At 39.3% G+C, this 18,842-nt stretch overlaps 1 pseudogene; it reads left to right on the forward strand.

Moving 5' to 3' along the window:
* The first annotated feature begins 12,828 nt into the window (after positions 1-12,828).
* On the forward strand, positions 12,829-13,978 carry LOC116891869 (annotated as a pseudogene).
* The last annotated feature ends 4,864 nt before the right edge of the window (positions 13,979-18,842 follow it).

Here is an 18,842-nt window from a genome sequence, read left to right on the forward strand (position 1 = left end):
TTTGTATTGAATATTTTAGGTATTTACATTACAAATGGTATCCCTTCTCCCACATCTCCAATCCTCCTACCCTTCCCCCTGCTTCTATGATGATTTACCCATTCCTACCTACCCACTCCAATCTGAGTCCCCTGACATTCCCAAACATGAGCCATCACCGTACCAAGGGTGTCTCCCCCTATTGATGCAATACAATGCCGTCCTCTGCTACATATGCAACTGGAGTCAAGTGTCCCTCCATGTATACTTTTCAGTTGGTGTTTTAGTCCCTGGTTCATCTCCTTCAGTCCATGCTCTAACTTCCATTTGGGTCCCTCTGGTAAGTCCAATGGTTAGCTGCATGCATCTTTATCTGTATCAGTAAGGGTCTAGCAGTACCTCTCAAAACACTATCATATCAGGCTCCTGTCAGCAAGCACTTCTTGGCATCAGCAATAAAGACTGGGTTTGGTGGCTGCATGGGATGGATCACCAGATAGGGCACTCTCTGCATGACCTTTCCTTTAGTCTCTATTCCACTCTTTATTCCTGTATTTCCTCCACTGAGTATTTTGTTCCCCCTTGTAAGAAAGACTAAATTATCCACACATATGTCTTCCTTTTTCTTCAGCTTCTATTGTCTGAAAATTGTTTCGTGGATATTCCAAGATTTTGAGATAATATCCAATTATTAGTGAATGCATAAAATGTGTTTTCTTTTGTGAATGGGATACCTCACTCAGGATGATATTTTCTAGTTCCATTACCTAAGAATTTCACGGAGTTATTATTTTTTTTTTTTTTCGGAGCTGGGGACCGAACCCAGGGCCTTGCGCTTGCTGGGCAAGCGCTCTACCACTGAGCTAAATCCCCAACCCCTGAGTTATTATTTTTAAAAGCTGAGTAGTACTCAGCTTTTCTTTAAAATGTACCACATTTTCTATATCTATTCCTCTGTTGAAAAAGTCTGAGTTTTTTCCACCTTCTGCCTATTATAAATAAGGGTGCTATGAACATGGTGGATCATTTGTCCTTCTAATGTGTTGGAGAATTTTTTGGGTGTATTCTAGGAGATGAATAGCTGAGTCCTCACGTAATGATATGTGCAATTTTCTGAGGAACCTCCAGACTGATTTCTAGAATAGTTGAACCAGACTTCAATCCCACCAAAAATGTAAGAGTGTTCTTCTTTCTCCACATCATGGCCAGGCTCTGTTATCACCTGAGTTTTTGATTGTAGCCATTCTGAGTAGAATCTCACAGTTGCTTTCATTTGCATTTCTCTAATGACTAAAAAATTGAACATTTATTTTTTTTTATGTTTCTAATTTTTCTTTATTTTTTATTGGATTTTTATTTACATTCTAAATGTTTTCCACTTTCGTGGTTTTCCCTCATGAAACCCCCTATCCCATCCCTCCATCTGCTTCTATGGAAGTTCTCCTTCACCCACCTACCCACTCCCTTCCACCTACCCATCCTGACATTCACCTACACTGGGGTATCAAGCCTTCTCAAGACCAAGGACCCCTCCTCCCATTGATGCCTGACAAGGCCATCCTCAGCTACATATGCTGATGTAGTCATAGATCCATCCCTGCATTCACTTGGGATGTTGGTTTAGTCCCTGGGAGTTCTGGGGTGTCTGGTTCATTGATATTGCTGGTCTTCTTACGGGATTGCAAACCACTTCAGCGACGTCAGTCCTTTCTCTTATCCCTCCATTGGGGTGCCTGTTCTCAGAACAATGATTGATTGTGAGGATCTGCCTCTGTATTTGCCATGCTCCAGCAGAGCCTTTCAGGAGAGAGAAATATCGGGCTCCTCTCAGCATTCTTCACATCTGTAACATTTCTTTAGATGATTCTCTGCCATTCAATATTGCTCAGTTGATAATCTTGTTTAACTCTGTACCCCATTTTTAATAGGGCTCTTGGTTTCTCTGGAGTCCAACTTCTTGAGTTCTTTATATATATTATATATTAGCCCACTATTGGATGCAGGATTGGGAAAAAACTTGTCCTATTCTGCTGGTTGCTGTATTATCCTATAGGCAGTGTGCTTTGCCTTACAGAAACTGTAATTTTATGAGTTCCTTTTTGTAGGTTCTTGATCTTAGAGCATAAGCCATTGTTGTCCTGTTCAGGAAAATTTCCCCTGTGCCCATGTGTTCAGGAACAGTCCCAACTTTTTCTATTATTTTCAGTGTATCTGGTTTTATGTATAGGCACTTGATCCACTTGAATGTGCGATTTGTACAAGGAGATGATAAGTGATTAATTTGTAACCTTCTTCATGATGACCTCCAGTTGAACCAGCACCATTGGTTGAATAGGCTATCTAATTTCCACTGGATAATATTAGCTCCTTTGTCAAAGATCAGGTGAAAATAGGTATGTCGGGTCATTTCTGGGTCATCAATTCTATTCCACTGATCTACCGGACTGCAATGGTACCAGTACCATATACTTTTTTATCACTGTTGGTCTGTAATACAGCTTGAAGTCAGGAGTGATGATTTGCCCAGAACTTCTTTTATTGTTAAGAATAGTTTTCACAATCCTGTATTTTTTGTTTGTCTATATGAAGGTGGGAAATGTTTTTTCACTATTTCAACACAAAATTGTATTTTATTTTTATGGGAATTGCACTGAATCTGCAGATTCCTTTTGGTGAGATGTCCATTTTCACTATGTTAATCTTACCAGTCTAAGAGCAAGGAAAATATGTGTCCACTTTCTGAGATAATTTTTGATTTCTTTCTTCAGAGACTTGAGGATCTCGTCATACACATCTTTCACTTGTTGGTTGAGTCCCACTAGGTATTTCATATTATTTGTGACTATTGGGACTGGTGTCATTCCCCTAATTTCTTTCTCTGCCTATTTATCATTTGAGTAGATAAAGGCTACCTATTTGTTTGAGTGAATAGTATATCCATCCACTTTCTGTAAGTTTTCAGGTTTAGTAGTTCTGTGGTGGAATTTTTGGGGGTCACTTAATTATACTATTATATCATCTGCAAATAGTAATAGTTTGAATTCTTCCTTTCCAGTTTGTATGCTTTTGCTCCCTTTACGTAGTTTAATTGCTCTGGCTAGGACTTCAAGGACTATATTGAACAGATAGCGATAGAGTGGGAAGTCTTGTCTAGTCCCTGATTTCAGTGGGATTGCATCAAGATTCTCTCCATTTTGTCTGACGTTGGCTACTTGTTTTCTGTATATTGCTAATGCAGACCTATAAGAATTATACCAGACTTCTCAACAGAGACTAAGAAAGCTAGAAGATTCTGGGTAGATGTCATAGAGGACCTAAGAGAACATAAATATCATCCCAGTCTACTATATCCAGCAAAATTCTCAATTACCATAAATTGAGAAGCCAAGGTATTCCGTGACAAAACCAAATTTTCACAATATTTTTCGACAAATCCAGAATCCTACAAAGGATAATAAATGAAAAAATTTCAAAACAAGGAGGAAAACTATGCCCTAGAAAAAGCAAAATATTAATCTTCTTTCAAACCAAAAAGAAGATAGCCACACAAACGTAATGCCACCATTAACTACAACAACAAGCTAAAAACAAACAAACAAACAAACAAACAAAAACAGGAAACAGCAATCACTATTCCTTAATAACTCTTAACATCACTGTACCAAATTTCTCAATAAAAAGGCATAGACTAATAGACTGGATATGCAAAGAGAACCCAGCATTTTGTTTGATACAGGAAGCACAACTCAGTGACAAAGACAGACACTACCTCAGACTAAAGAGCTGGAAAAAAATTTCCAAGCAATTGTCCCAAGAAACAAGAGTGAATAGCCATTCTAATATCAAATAAAATTGACTTTCACCCAAATGTCATAAAAAAATCATGAAGGACACTTCGTATTCAACAAAGGAAAAATCTACAAGATGAACTCCCAATTCTGAACATCCCTGCTTTAAAGGGAAGGCCAACCATACTCATAAAAGAAGCTATACTAAAGCTCAAGTCATATATTGAACCACACACAATAATAATGGGAGAATTCAACACTCCACTCTCCTCAATGGACGAATCATGGAATCAAAAATTAAACAGAAACATAGAGAAACTAACTGAAGTTATGAACCAAATGGATTTAACATATATCTATAGAACATTTTATCCTAAAACAAAAGAATGTATCTTCCTCTCTGCATCTCATGGTACCTTCTCCAAAATTGACCATATATATGATCAGTCGTAAAACAGGCCTCAATAGATACAAGATGACTGAATTAATCCCATGCATCCCACTAGATCACCATGAACTAAAACTGGTCTTCAATAACAACAAATACACCAGAAAGCCCAAATACATATGGCAGAGGAACAGCACTCTACTTGATGATAACTTGGTCAAGAAAGAAATAAAGAAAGAAATTAAAGACTCTTTAGAACTTAATGAAAATAAAGGTACAATTTATCCAAAAGTGTGGGACACAGTGAAAGCACTGCTAAGAAGAAAACTCGTAGCTCTGAGTGCCTCAGAGATGAAAAAGAGTATGTACTAATAGCTTGACAGTATTTCTGAAAGGTCTATACCAAAAAGAATCAAATACACACAAGAAGAGTAGATGGAAAGAAATAATCAAACTCAGGGATGAAATCAACCAAGTAGAAACAAAAGGAACTATACAAAGAATCACCAAATCCAGGAGCTGGTTCTTTGAGAAAATCAACAAGATAGATGAACCCTTAGACAGCCTAAGCAGAGGGCACAGAAAGTTTCCAAATTAAGAAAATCAGAAATGAAAAGGGAGCCTTATCAACAGAAAATAAGGAAAGTCAAAAAATCATGAGATCCTACTTCAAAAGCCTATACTCAAAAACTGGAAAATCTGTACGAAATGGACAATTTTCTAGACAAATGCAAGGTAATAAAGTTAAATCAGAATCAGATAAACCATCTAAACATTCCCACAATCCCTAAAGTAATAGAAGAAATCATTAAAAGTTCACTCCGCCCAAAAAAATCCAGAACCAGATGGGATTAATGGAAAATTCTGTAAGATGTTCAAAGAAGGGCTGACACCAAACTCTTCAAACTTTTCCACAAAGTAGAAACAGAAGGAACACTACCCACTTTCTTCTTTGAAGCTACAATTACACTTATACTTGAACTACACAAAGACCCTATAAAGAAAGAGAATTTCAGACCAATTTCATTCACAAATACTTATGCAAAAGTCATAAAATTCTTGAAAACCTAACCCAGGAATACATCAAAACAATCATTCACCATCATCAAATAGGTGTTATTCCATAGATGCAGGAATGGTTCAACGTATGTAAATTTATCGATTTAATCCACTATACTAGCAAAGCCAAAGAAAAATTTTATGATTATCTCATCAGATGTAGATAAAGCATTTGACAAACTTTAACACATCTTCAACCACACTTTTTTTTTTGTACTTCCAGCCACAGATTCTCTCAGAAAGCCCTCTCCATGCAAAGGCTGGTCCTTTGCACCTGATACCTAAGGAAATATATACAAGTCTTTCTCATCCTTTTGAGAGTCCACTATTTAGAATTATCTCTTTACATTGGTACCCGATTTTTATAGAACTATTTGGGTTGATAATGTCAATGGTTGTTTTGGTTGTTTGTTTGCTTATTTTCTAAATTAGGATGCAAGTCTTTTCTTAGGCAATTCATTATTGAGAGGACCATACTGGTGTAAAACAGCACTCTGTACTGCCTTGTAATCTTATCCAACAATCAAAAGTATTATAAACTAAGGAAATAATAATTGACACAGTAGCTAAATAGGATATCATTCTCTCTTTGTTACTTTTAAATTGCTTTGAAAATATAGCATGATCAACACAATTTATGGAAGAAAGCGCTTAATGGGACCAACAGATTCTAAGGGTGAGTCCTTTACCATAGTGTCAGGGATCAACACAGCAGGGTGACACAGTGCTAGATCAGTAGCTAAGACCTTACACCTGATCCATAAGCACAACCCATAGAGAATGAGCTCACTGGGAATTACATGGGCTTTTCTTTTTAGTTCCTTTTAACTCATGTTTCTTCTTGTTTCTTTTTTGTTGGATATTTTTATTTACATTTCAAATACTATCCCTTTCCCCCACCCAACACCCCACACCTTCCCACCTCCTTGCCCTAATATTCTGCTTCACTGGGTGTTCCAGTCTTGGTAGGACCAAGGGTTGTTCCCCCCTTTGGTTCCCAACAAGGCATCCTCTGCTACATATGCAACTAGAACCATGGGTCTGTCCATGTGAACTCTTTGGGTGGTTGTTTAGTTCCTGGGAGCTCTGCTTGGTTTGTATAGTTGTTCTTATGGGGTTGAAAAACCCTTCAGCTCATTCAATCCTTTCTCTAATTCCTCCAAAGAGAACCCTGTTCTCATGTCAATGGTTGGCTGTGAGCATTTGTCTCTGTATTGGTCATGCTCTGGCAGAGCCTTTCAGGAAACAGTTATATCAGGCTCCTGTCAGCATGCACTTCTGGGCATCAGAAATACTGTTTGGGTTTGGTGGCCGTATGTATATGGGCTGGACCCCTAGCTGGGAGGCAGGCTCAGAATGACCATTACTTCAGTCTCTGCTCAAAACTTTGTATCCGTATCTTCTCCTATGAATATTTTTGTTACCCCTTCTAAGAAAGACTGAAGCATCCATACTTTGGTCATCTTTCTTGAGCTTCATGTGGTCTGTGGATTGTATCTTGGGTAATCTGAGGTTTGGGACTATTATACACTTATCAGTGAGTGCATACCATGTGTGTTGTTTTGTGATATTCAACATGATATTTTCTAGTTCCATCCATTTGCCTATGAATTTCATAAAGTCATTGTTTTTGATAGCTGAGTTTGATAGCTCCATTGTGTAGATGTACAATGTTTTCTGTATCTATTCCTCTGTTGAAGGGCTTCACGGTTATTTTGAGCTTCTGGCTATTATAAATAAGGCTGCTATGAACATAGTGGGGCATGTGTCCTTGTTATATGTTGGAGCATCATTTGGATATATGACCAGAAGTGGTATATCTAGGTCCTCAAGTAGCACTATATCCAATTTTCTGAGGTATCTCCAGAGTGATTTCCAGAGTGTTTGTACCAGCTTGCAATCCCATCAACAATGAAGGAGTGTTCCTTTTCCACATCCTTGCCAGCATCTGTTGTCATTTGAGTTTTTGATCTTAGCCGTTCTGACTTGTGTGAGGTAGGATCTCAGGTTGTTTTGATTTGCATGTCCCTGATGACTAAGGATATTGAATATTTCTTTAGGTGCTTCTCAGCCATTTGAGATTCCTCTGTTGTGAATTATCAGTTTAGTTCTATGCCCCATTTTTTGATTGGATTCTTTGTTTTTTTGGTGGCTAGCTTCTTGTGTTCTTTATATATTTTGGATATTTACCATCTATCAGATGTGGAGTTACTCAAGATTTTTACCAATCTATAGGTTGCCAATTTGTCTTATTGACTATATCTTTTGCCTTACAGTAGCTTTTCCGTTTCATGAGGTCCCATTTATCAATTCTTGATCTTCCCTGGGAAGTGAGAGACTCTCAGGACTCAAAGTGGGGGGAGGGGATGCCTTGATGAAAGGTTGTACAGTGGGGCATGGGAACTTATTGAATACACCTCCAGCATCAAGTGAAAGATGGGTTTGCTATCCCACAGCCAAAGCTCTGACCCACAATTCTTCCTGTCTGAAAGAACATCAGGGTTGGAAATGGAGAAGAGCCTGAGGAAAAGACGATCCAGCAGCAGGCCCAAAGTGGGATCCAGCTAAAGGGGAGGCCCCAAGACCTGACAACATTACCAAAGTTATGGGGCATTCACAAAAATGAACCTACCATGACTGCTGTCCAAAGACCCAACAAGCAGCTGAAAGAGTCAGATGCAGATATGTGCACCCAACCAATGAACAGAAACTGCGGATCTCTCTGGTTGAATTAGTGAAAAGATGGGAGAAGTTAAGGAGGAGGGCAATCCTGAAGGAGAGCCAGCAATCTCAATTAACCTTGACCCCTGAGATCTCTTAGATACTGGACCACCAACTTGTCTAATTCCTCTAGATAAAAGTTCAAGAATGTTATTAAATAAGTATGGAGATAGTGGACAGTCTTGTTCTGTTCCTGATGCTAGTGTAATTGATAATTTTTTCTCCATTTAATTTCTTTCAGTTTGTTTATACAATGCATTAGATTCATGGATTATTGGAGAGATGGTATATGCCTAGGAGTAGTAGAGCTAGGTCCTCAAGTAGTATTATGTTCAATTTTCTAAGGAATACCAGACTGATTTCCAGTGTGGTTGTACTAGCTTGCAATCTCACCAACAATGGAGGAATGTTCCTCTTTCTTCACATCCTTACCAGCATCTGCTGTCACCTGAGTTTTTGATGTGAGTCATTCTGACTGGTATGAGGTGGAATTTCAGTGTTGTTTTGGCTTGCATTTCCCTGATGATTAAGGATGTTGAACATTTCTTTTTTTTTTTTTTTCCGGAGCTGAGGACTGAACCCAGGGCCTTGCGTTTGCTAGGCAAGCGCGCTACCACTGAGCTAAATCCCCAACACCAAAGATTTATTTTATTTAAATTAGTACTCTGTCTTCAGACACACCAGATGAGGGCATCAAATCCCATTACAGATGGTTGTGAGCCACCATGTGGTTGCTGAGAATTGAACATTGAACTCAGGACCTCTGGAAGAGCAGTCGGTGCCCTTAACCACTGAGCCATCTCTCCAGCCCTGAACATTTCTTTAGATGCTTCTCATCAATTTGATACTTCTAGGTTGAGAATTCTTTGTTTAGCCCTCTACCCCATTTTTAATAGAGTTATTTGATTCTCTGAAGTCTAAGTTTTGACTTCTTTGTATATCCTGGATAACAGCTCTCTGTCAGATATAGGATTGGTAAAGACATTTTCCCAATCACTTAGTTGCTGTTTTGTCCTATAGGCAGTGTCCTTTGCCTTACAGAAGCTTTGCAATTTTCAGAAGTCCCATTTATTGACTCTTGATCTTAGAGCATCAGCCTTTGGTTTTCTGTTTAGGAAATTATCTCCTATACCCATGCGTTCTCTTCCTCACTTTCTCTTTTATTAGATTCAGTGTATCTTGTTTTATGTGACTGTCCTTGATCTATTTGGACTTGATCTTTGTACAAAGATATAAGAATGAATTGATTTGGATTCTTCTACATGAATGGTTCCAGTTGAACCAATACCATTTGTTGAAAACGTTCCCCTTTTTCCACTGGATGGTGTTAGCTCCTTTGCAAAGATCAAGTGACCATAGGTATGTGAGTTCATTTCTGGATCTTCAATTCTATCCTTTTGATTTATCTGCCTGTCTCTGTATCAATACAATGCATTTTAAATCATTATTGCACTCTAAAATATTCAAAATATTTATATTTAAAATATTTGTTTGGAAAATTAAATTTTTCATTTTTCTTTTTTATAGAAATTTTTATTGGAAATTTCATGTATTTCCATTTTTTTACAGCCCAAATTTTATTTTCCTTCTGGTCTTGTCTCAAAGTGTTCTACAACCCATTCCTTCTCCCCCTACAGCTCCACTGTCCCCATGAGGACATCCCCATTCCACCCCTACCCCCACTAGTCTTCTAAAGTCCCTGAAGATTCCAGTCTCTGGAAAGATATGTGCATCTTCTCTCACTAAACACAGACCTGGCACTCCTATGCTGTATACATGGTTGGGGCCTCATCTCAGCTGGTGTATGATGCTAGTGTCTGAGATATTTCAGGGATCCTAGTTTATTGAGGCTGCTGGTTCTATTATAGGGTCACCCTGCTCCTCAGTTTGCCCAACTTTTTACTAATTCAAACTTAGGGGTTATTGGTTGGATGCAAATATCTGCATCCAATTCTTACGACTTCTCATTGGGTCTTTTGGAGGGCAGTCATAATAGGTCCATTTTTATTAGTGTTCTATAGTCTCAGTAATAGTGTCAGGCCATGAAACTTCCTCTTGTGCTTGAATATACTTTGGGCCTGTCACTTGACCTTCTTTTCCGCGAGCTCTTCTCCATTTCCATCTCTATAGTTCTTTCAGACAGGACCAATTATAGGTCAGAGTTTTGACTGTAGTTTAGTAACCCCATCCCACACTTGATTCCCTGACTTTCTGCTGGAGATGGGCTCCACAAATTCCTTCTCCCCGCTGTATGGCATTTCATCTAGGTTCCCTCTATTTGAGTCCTGGGGGTCTCTCACATTCCAGGTCTCTGGCACATTCTGGAGGATTCTCTCAACCTCCTATTTCCCAAGTTTGCCTGTTTCCATCATTTTGCTGGCCCTCAGGGCATCAGTATTTTTTCCCTACCTAATACCAAATCATGTTCCTCTCTCACCAAGTAACATACAACTGTAGAACCATCAGATTTATGCCAGACTTCTCAACAGAGACTACTAAAGTCAGAACAGCCTGGTCAGAAACCATGCAAATTCTAAGAGAACACAACTGCCAGCCCAGGCTATTATACCTTGCAAAATCCTCAATCAACATAGATGGAAAAACCAAAATATTCCAGGACAAAACCAAATTCAAACCGTATCTATTTTACCAATCCAGCCCTACAGAGGATCCTAGGAGGAAAACTTCAACAAGAGGAAGGTACATACACCAAAGAAAAGACAAGATATGAAGCATCTCACAGCAAAGCCAAAAGAAAAGAACCATAAGCCACCTACAAAAAAATATAACAGGAACCATCAGTCATCTGTCTTTAATATGTCTCAATATTGATGGATTCAACTCACCTGTAAAAGACATCAACCTAACAGACTGGATATGCAAACAAGATCCAGCATTTTGCAGCATAAAAGAAACATATCTCAGTAACAAAGACAGGGTCCTATCTCATAGTAAATGGATGGAAAAAGGTCTTCCAAGCAAACAGTCCCAACAAACAAGCTGGAGTTAATATCCTAATATCCAATAAAATAGATTTCAATAAAATTTAAGAAGCATGATGAGGAAGGACACTTCATATTCATCCAAGAGAAAGTCTCAATTCTGTACATCTATGCCACAAATGCAAGGGCCTCCACATTCATAAAAGAAACTCTACTAAAGCTTAAAACACACATTGAACCCCATTCAATAATAGTGGGAGACTTCAATACCCCACTCTCACCAATGGACAGGTAATTGAAACAGAAATTAAACAGAGACACTCTGAAACTAATAGAGGTTATGAACCAAATGGATTTTTAACAGATATCTATAGAACATTTCACCCTAAAACAAAAGAGTACACTTTCTTCTCAGCACCTCAAAGTACCTTCTCCAAAATCGATCATTTGTGACCAATTGGTCACAAGACAACCCTCAACTGATACAAGAAAAATGAAATAATCCTGTGCACCCTATCTGACTTCCATAACCTAAGGCTGGTCTTCAATAGCGGCAAAAGCAAGAGAAAGCCTACATATAGGTGGAAACTGAACAACTATTCCATGATAATTTCGGAAAGGGAAGAAGTAAATAAAGAAATTGAAGACTTCCTGGAATTTACTAACAATCTGGAAACATCATACCCAAACTTAAGGATCTAAGAGAAAAATTCACAGCACTAAGTATCCTAGGAAGAAGCAGGAGAAATCTTACACAAACAACTTAGCAGTATACCTAGAACTCTAGTACAAAGAGAAGCAAACTCACCCAAGAGGAGTAGACAGCAATATATGGTCAAACTTAGGGCTAAAACCAAACAAATAGAAATAAAGAGAACAATACAAAGTAACAACAAAACCAAAAGCTGGTTGTTTGAGAGAATCAACATTATAGATAAATCCTAACCAAAGTAAAGGGTCCAGAGAAATATCCAAATTAACACAATCAGAAATGAAAAGGGAGATATAACAACAGAATCAGAGGAAATTCAAAAAAAATCATCAGGTCCTACTACAAAAGACTATACTCAACTAAACTGGAAAATCTAGATGAAGTCAATAGTTTTCTAGGAAAATATCACATACCAAAGTTAATCAAGAGCAAATAAACTTTCTGAACAGCCCATAACCCATAATGAAATAGAAGAAGTCATTCAAAACCTCCCAACCAATAAAAGTCCATGGCCAAATGGATTTAGTTCAGAATTCTACCAGACCTTAAAAGAACAATATTCTTCAAACTACTCAATAAAATAGAAATAGAAAAAACACTACCTAGTTCATTCTATGAAACCACTATTATTCTGATATATAAACCACACAAGGACCCAATCAAAAAAGAGAAATTCAGAACAATCTTCCCTATGAATATTGATGCAAAAATACTCAATAAAATTCTTCCAAACCAATTCCAAGAACACAGCAAAACCATCATTCACCACGATCAAGTTGGCTTAATCAAGGGCTGCATAGTTGATTCAATATACAAAAATCCATTAATGTAATCCACTAAATAAACAAACTCAAGGAAAAATATTGCATGATCATCTTCTTAGTTGCAACAAAAGCATTTGACAACACCCCTTCTTGTTAAAAGTATTGGAGAGCACTTTGAGCCCTGGCACAGGAAGGTGGAGGTCATTGGGGCTGAGCGCCATGGGAACAGAGAGGCCAAAAGGAAAGGATCATTCTGATGACCACATCCCAGGCTTGTCTCCATCTACTGTGTGATGGGTGACATCCTCAGATCCACCATCGCTGAGCTGTTGCTTCTGGGCTTGACCTCCAAAAACAGCAGAAAAAAAATCACATGAGCTCAGTCATCATCCCTCTCTACCATCAATAATCTAAAAGGATACAGTTGCCCTCAGTCTCTCAGCAAGCAAGAAGCTGGGAGAGAGCCCTCCATTCCATGTATTGCAGGGTGACTCTTCATGGAGACCCGAAAGCCTCTGGATTCCAGGACCACTCAATTATCCTGCTGCTGTTCTTGATCTGTGCAAGTCCTGTGCAGGTTCTCTGCCTAGAAGAGGATCATGCAGCTGAGATCAAAGTGGCCCTAAACTTCATTGTCTCCTATTTATACAACAAGCTTCCTGTCACAAGGCAGACCTGTTCGGGGAGAAGCTAGAGGGGTTCTTGAAAAAAAAACATGAGGGCCACAGGTACCCTGAGAAGCCATTGAAGGGTTCTGGCTTCTGCTGTGTCCACAATGGGGAAGTGGTAGACCCTGTGATCAAGCTGGCTGACAAGCAGAGTGGCCTAGCAGTGGAAGGTGAGTGTGCCAGCATGCCCAAAGAGCTCAGTGTCTGGACCAACCCTTCCAAGGTATCCTACCCTATTGGTGAGAAAGGAGCTGTAAAGGTCCTGTACTTGGGAGACAGTGAGGAAGGTGGTGCACCAGAGCTGGACAAGGAGATCAAGAGCAGCTTCAATCCTAATGCCTAGGTGTTTATCCCCATTGACAGTCAGGACAGCTCTCTCTCCAGTTCTCCATCGTCATCCTTTGGCCAGTCATCCAGCCCCTCCTTCATCCCCAGTCTGCCCAGCCCATCATCTTCAGTACTAACTCATTTGCTGTCACCAAATTTGGTTACACCAAGATGAAGAAGGGTGGTGGGGCATGAAGAAGTGTGAAGGTGGGTAGCAATGGGGCAGTGGCCAGCAGTCACCATCCCACCATCATAGCATGGCCCGCTCACCTACAAATAACCTGATGAAGCACAAGAGCCTCTCTTTTTCTACACATTCACTGAACTTCATCACAGCCAATCCCTCAGTACCAGCTCTACCCCAGTGACAAGGAGTTTGTATACAATAGTGGTGGCTCATTCAGCCTCTTCTTCTATGTGTGTATGATCTGAGTACCATCACTGAGGCCCCCTTAGCAGCAGTGAATCTAGCTCTTGCAACAACAGCAGCTTTGATGTGTCTCAGGTATTGGAGGTGGTGCAAACAGCCTGTTCTTGGAGAAAACAGCCTTTGTAGAAGGCCTCAGCTACAACCTGAATACCATACAGTATCCCAACCAGCCCTTCCAGACTGTCATGCTGGCCAACTGATCATCTTCCTGTCTTCCAGGACAGGAGTACTCAGCCCAGGACCACAGAAAAGAGAAAGGAAGGGCAAAACAAAAGAAGAAAAGCAAACTATACAAGACCCCAGTTCTCTCATTCTCCCAACTAGGAAAATGATTCTCCCAGGAGCAGAGTAAGAGGGGCACCTGAAGCATGGCATGCTGAATTCAGCCCTTATTTTCATTTCTGCCTCTGATTTCATTTGGTTGGTTTGGATTTTGCATATTTTTAAATGTAGTTTTCTATATGATATCACTAATTAGTGTTTTCCTGTGCTAAGAGTGGCACAGATGTGAATTACTGCTCCCTACTTCGTCTTTCATGCTCCATTGGAATTGGTGTGTTTAGGCTCACTTGGAAGGAAGAGCAACAGCTGGAGCTGGAAAGGCTGTGCCCGTGTCCATGGCCCCCAGCCCAGCTATCTTCTCAGGTCCTAGCACCCAAATAGTTTTGGCCCTAGCTTCAACTCCTCTGAATTCCAGGACTTCAGTAGCAGTCCTTCACCAAGCTGTCTCACTGGGTTAGAGGGCCATAGAAAAGAAAACATTGATCCTGACCTTGTCCACTGCCTCCAGTTGGAGTAGGCTGAAGAGCCTGTACCAAGACTTTCTCTTCTTATCATCCTAGAGTAAAGCCTGTTCTGTCTGACAAAACAATATTCCTCGCAGTCTGCTGCACTCTTTCTGAAACTACTTTAGGGGTTCCCCTGCACCACAACCTGGGGCATTTTGACCACAGGGGCAGGAACTGACTGTTGCAGGGATAGGATCAAAGGCACTCTCTATGTCAATGATGGCTAATGGGAAAGGTGACAGTGCTAGAGATCTACTCCTCTCTGAATAGGGCCAATAGAAAGGCAGGCTCCCTCAAAGAACTTCTCTTAATGAACACTCTCCTTCTGTGAGCAAGTGTTGAAGGTCTGGCCACTGAAGGCAGCGACTGGAATTTTTTTCAGGGCCAAAAGTCTCATAATAGTCTTTAAACTAATCACTAACTTCACGCTATCTTTTTGCTGTCAAAGCATCAGCCCAGGCTGGACTTATCACCTTGAAACTCCTCTTACACCAACATGGCCTGAACTGTACCACTGCCCATGCACAGCCTGCAGCTTGAGTTGATATTCATAGCAGAATTTGGTCTGAAATTCATTTTCTAAGCTGGGTCTTTGTGTGGTTTAGGTATAAGTGCAATTGAGGCTTCATAGAAGGAATTGGATAGTGTTCATTTTGTTTCTATTTTGTAAATTCCTGTGTCCAGAAATCTCTAGGCCGGTTCCTCTTCATCCAGGAATGTGACTAGAGATAGTGGTCTCTCCTCAGTTCTCAGAATTTTCTGCACTTCTGAGAGTTCAGCTCTCCCTCCCAGCATATTTGGGTACAGAGGGCTGTAGGCACTGGTCAGCTCCAGGTACAGGTGGAAACCAGAAAGAACCCGTCCCAGACTGCTCTTGGGTTCCTATATCTAGGAACAGACCATTGACATGCTTTTCTCTAATGAAGTAGAATCAAATCAAGGCATTTTGTACTGAAAATGTTGTGGAATATTTGGAATGAGGCTTTGGTATGTTTAGGGATTTGGTCTCAAAACAAAAATTGATCAAATATTTATGGTTTGTATTGTTCCCAATTTTAAGTTTGTATTAAAAGCATGATAAATAACAGCAAAAACGTATTGGAGAGAACAGGAATTCAAGGCCCATACCTAAACATAAGAAAAGCAATTTACTGCACACAGCCAGTATCAAATTAAATGGAGAGATACTTGAAGTAGTCCCACTAAAAGTGGGAAAACACAAAGATGACCACTCTCCCCATATTTGTTTAACATAGTACTCAAGGTACTAGGTAGAAAAACAAGACAACAAATGAGATCAAGGAGATAAAAATTGACAAAGAAGAAGTAAAGGTAATTGCTGATGATATGATAGTATACACAAACAACCCCAAAAATTCTAACAGAGGACTTCTCTAGCTGATAAACAACTTTAGAAAAGTGGTTAGATATAATATTAATTCAAATAAATTACTAACCTTCTCTTGTACAAATGGTAAGCAGGCAGAGAAAGAAATTAGGGAAACAACCCCCTTCACAATAGCCACAAATAAAAATATCCTGGGGTAACTTTAACCAAACAAGTGAAAGATCCATATGACAATGATTTCAAATTCTCAAAAAAAAAGAAATAAAAGAAAAGAAAGAAAGAAAAAAGAAAAAAAGAGAGACTTTCCATGCTCATGGATTGCCAGAATTAACATAGTAAAAACAGGAATCCTACCAAAGAAAATCTACAAATTGAATGCAATACCCTTCAAAATTCCAACTCCAATCTTCAAAAATATGGAAACAGCAATAATTCATCTGGAAAGGCAAAAAAATACACAAAACACAACAACAATAATAACAATAGCAACAACAACAACAAAACCAGAATAGCGAAAAAATTCATAACAATAAATGAATGGCAAGGAGAATCACCATCCCTGACCTCAATCTGTAGAGCAGTAGTTACAAAAACTTCATAGTATTGGTATAAAGACAGACAGATTGATCGATGGAATAGAATTGAAGACCTAGAAATAAAACAACACACCTACACACACTTGATTTTTGACAAAGAAGCAAAAAATACATAATGGAAAAGAGAAAGCATCTTCATTAAATGATACTGATTTAAGTGGCTATCTGTATGGAAAAAAATGAAAAGTACCTATATTTGTCACCATGCACAAAGATCAAGTACAATTGGATCAAGGACCTCAACATAAAACCAGATTAACTGAAACTAATACAAGAGAAAGTGGGAAAGAGCCTTAGACTCATTGTCAGAGGTAGAAATTTCCTAAACAGGACTCCAATAGCTTATGCTCTAATATGAAGAATTGATAAATGGGTCCTCATGAAATTGGAAAGTTTCTATAAGGAAAATCAGCAACCTACAGATTGGGAAAAAATTCTTCACTAACCAACATTTGATAGAAGGCTAATATCCAAATATATAAAGAACTCGAGATGCTAACAAAAAAAACAAACAAACAAACAAACAAACCAATCAAAGAATGATGTCTAGAACTAAATGAATCGCTCAAAACAGAGGAATCTCCAATGGATGAGAAGCACCTAAAGAAATGTTGAAAGTTCTTAGTGATCAGAGAAATTCAAATCAAAACTACTCTGAGAGTTCACCTTATACCAGTCAGAATAACTAAGATCAAAACCTCAGGTCAAAGACCTCAAAAATCTCAGCAGGCTGAAGGGCCCAAGTGAGGCTGCATCAGTTCCCCTTGGGCAGGAGAAGAAAGCAACCACACAGGGGGAGGGAGGGAGAGACAGAGAGGGAAAAGGGATGGGGTGAGGTGGAAAGAGGAACATAATCTCACATTGGATGACTGAAATGGACTGAAACCTTGAGGGCCAGCAAAATGAAACAAAATAGTCAACCTTTGGAAGTAGGAGGTTGAGAGGACCCTCCAGAAAGTACCAAAGATCTTGGAGGTGAGAGATACTCAAGGCTCAATGGAGGGATCATAGATGAAATTCCCTAGAGTGAGTAGAGGGTACTTGAGCTCACCTCCATCACAAAAACAGAGCATCAAGAGAAGGATGGAGTTCCTTTCCACAGTTAAAATTCTGACCAAGTACTGTTCCTGTCTGAAAGGGGTAGAAATGGAGAAAAGCCTAAGGAAAAGAAAGTCCAGTGCCAGGTCCAAGGGGGGATTCAGTTCAAGGGAAGATGCCAAGATCTGACACCATTATTAAGGTTATAGAGCACTAAAAGAGGGGATCTATCATGACTGCCCTCTGAAAGACCCAACAAGCAGCTGAAAAGTCAAATGCTGATATTTTCACCCAACAAATGAATAAACACTGTTAACTCCTGTGGTTGAATTAGGAAAAAGCTGGAAGAAGCTGACAGGGTGGGCAAACCTGTAGGAAGACCAGCAGTCTCAATTAACCTGGACTCCCGAGATCTCTCAAACACTGGACCACTAACCAGGCAGCATATACCAGCTGAGATGAGACTCCCAACAAATATACAGCAGAGGACTGCCGGGTCTATGTTCAGTCAGAGAACATGCATGTAACCTTCCAGAGGCTATAGGAACCAGGGTATTTAGAGGTCTGTTGAGGTGGGTGAGGTGGGGACATCCTCTTGGAGATAAGGTGGACAGGGAGGAGTTATGGAATGTGGAACATTTGGAGGGTAGACCGGGAGGTGAATAAAATCTGGAATATAAAGTAAAAAGATAAATAAATAAATAAATAAATAAATAAATAAATAAATAAATAAATAACTCTGAATCTTAGTAGATGAGTCAGCAGATAAAGTGCTTACAGCACAAACATAAGGTCACAAGTTAGATCACCAGATGCTATGTGAAATCTGTGCACAGCTTCATCAGTGTATATTCCTGGCAGTCTATAGTCTGTAGTACAAGTGGCTATCGCCTTTATACAGAACATACTCTATCAAAGACCAGGAGAAAGACAATCATTGCATACTTCTGGTAAAATGTATAGATTAATAAAACCAGTCTACATAATTATAGAGAGCATCTCATACCCTGGAACTGAGCAAAATTTTAAAAGAAGTTATATCAGTTTAGAAGGGAGAAAAACAGCAAACCATGGTACTACACAGTGCCTGCCATGATATTCACAATAAACAGGTAATGGAATGAAAACCTTAATGTTCTCAGCTGATTGAAGAAAAGAAAGAACAAAGTACTCAAATAAATTGTATGTAATGTACACTAATGATCTATGGAAATAGCTATTATTTAGAGCAACCTGAATCCACTAGAGATCACGAAGGTTTAGTCAGAGATGAAGAATGATATAACAGAGGGAG

The sequence above is a fragment of the Rattus rattus genome, chromosome 2, assembly GCF_011064425.1.
Source record: "Rattus rattus isolate New Zealand chromosome 2, Rrattus_CSIRO_v1, whole genome shotgun sequence".
Lineage (NCBI taxonomy): Eukaryota > Metazoa > Chordata > Mammalia > Rodentia > Muridae > Rattus > Rattus rattus.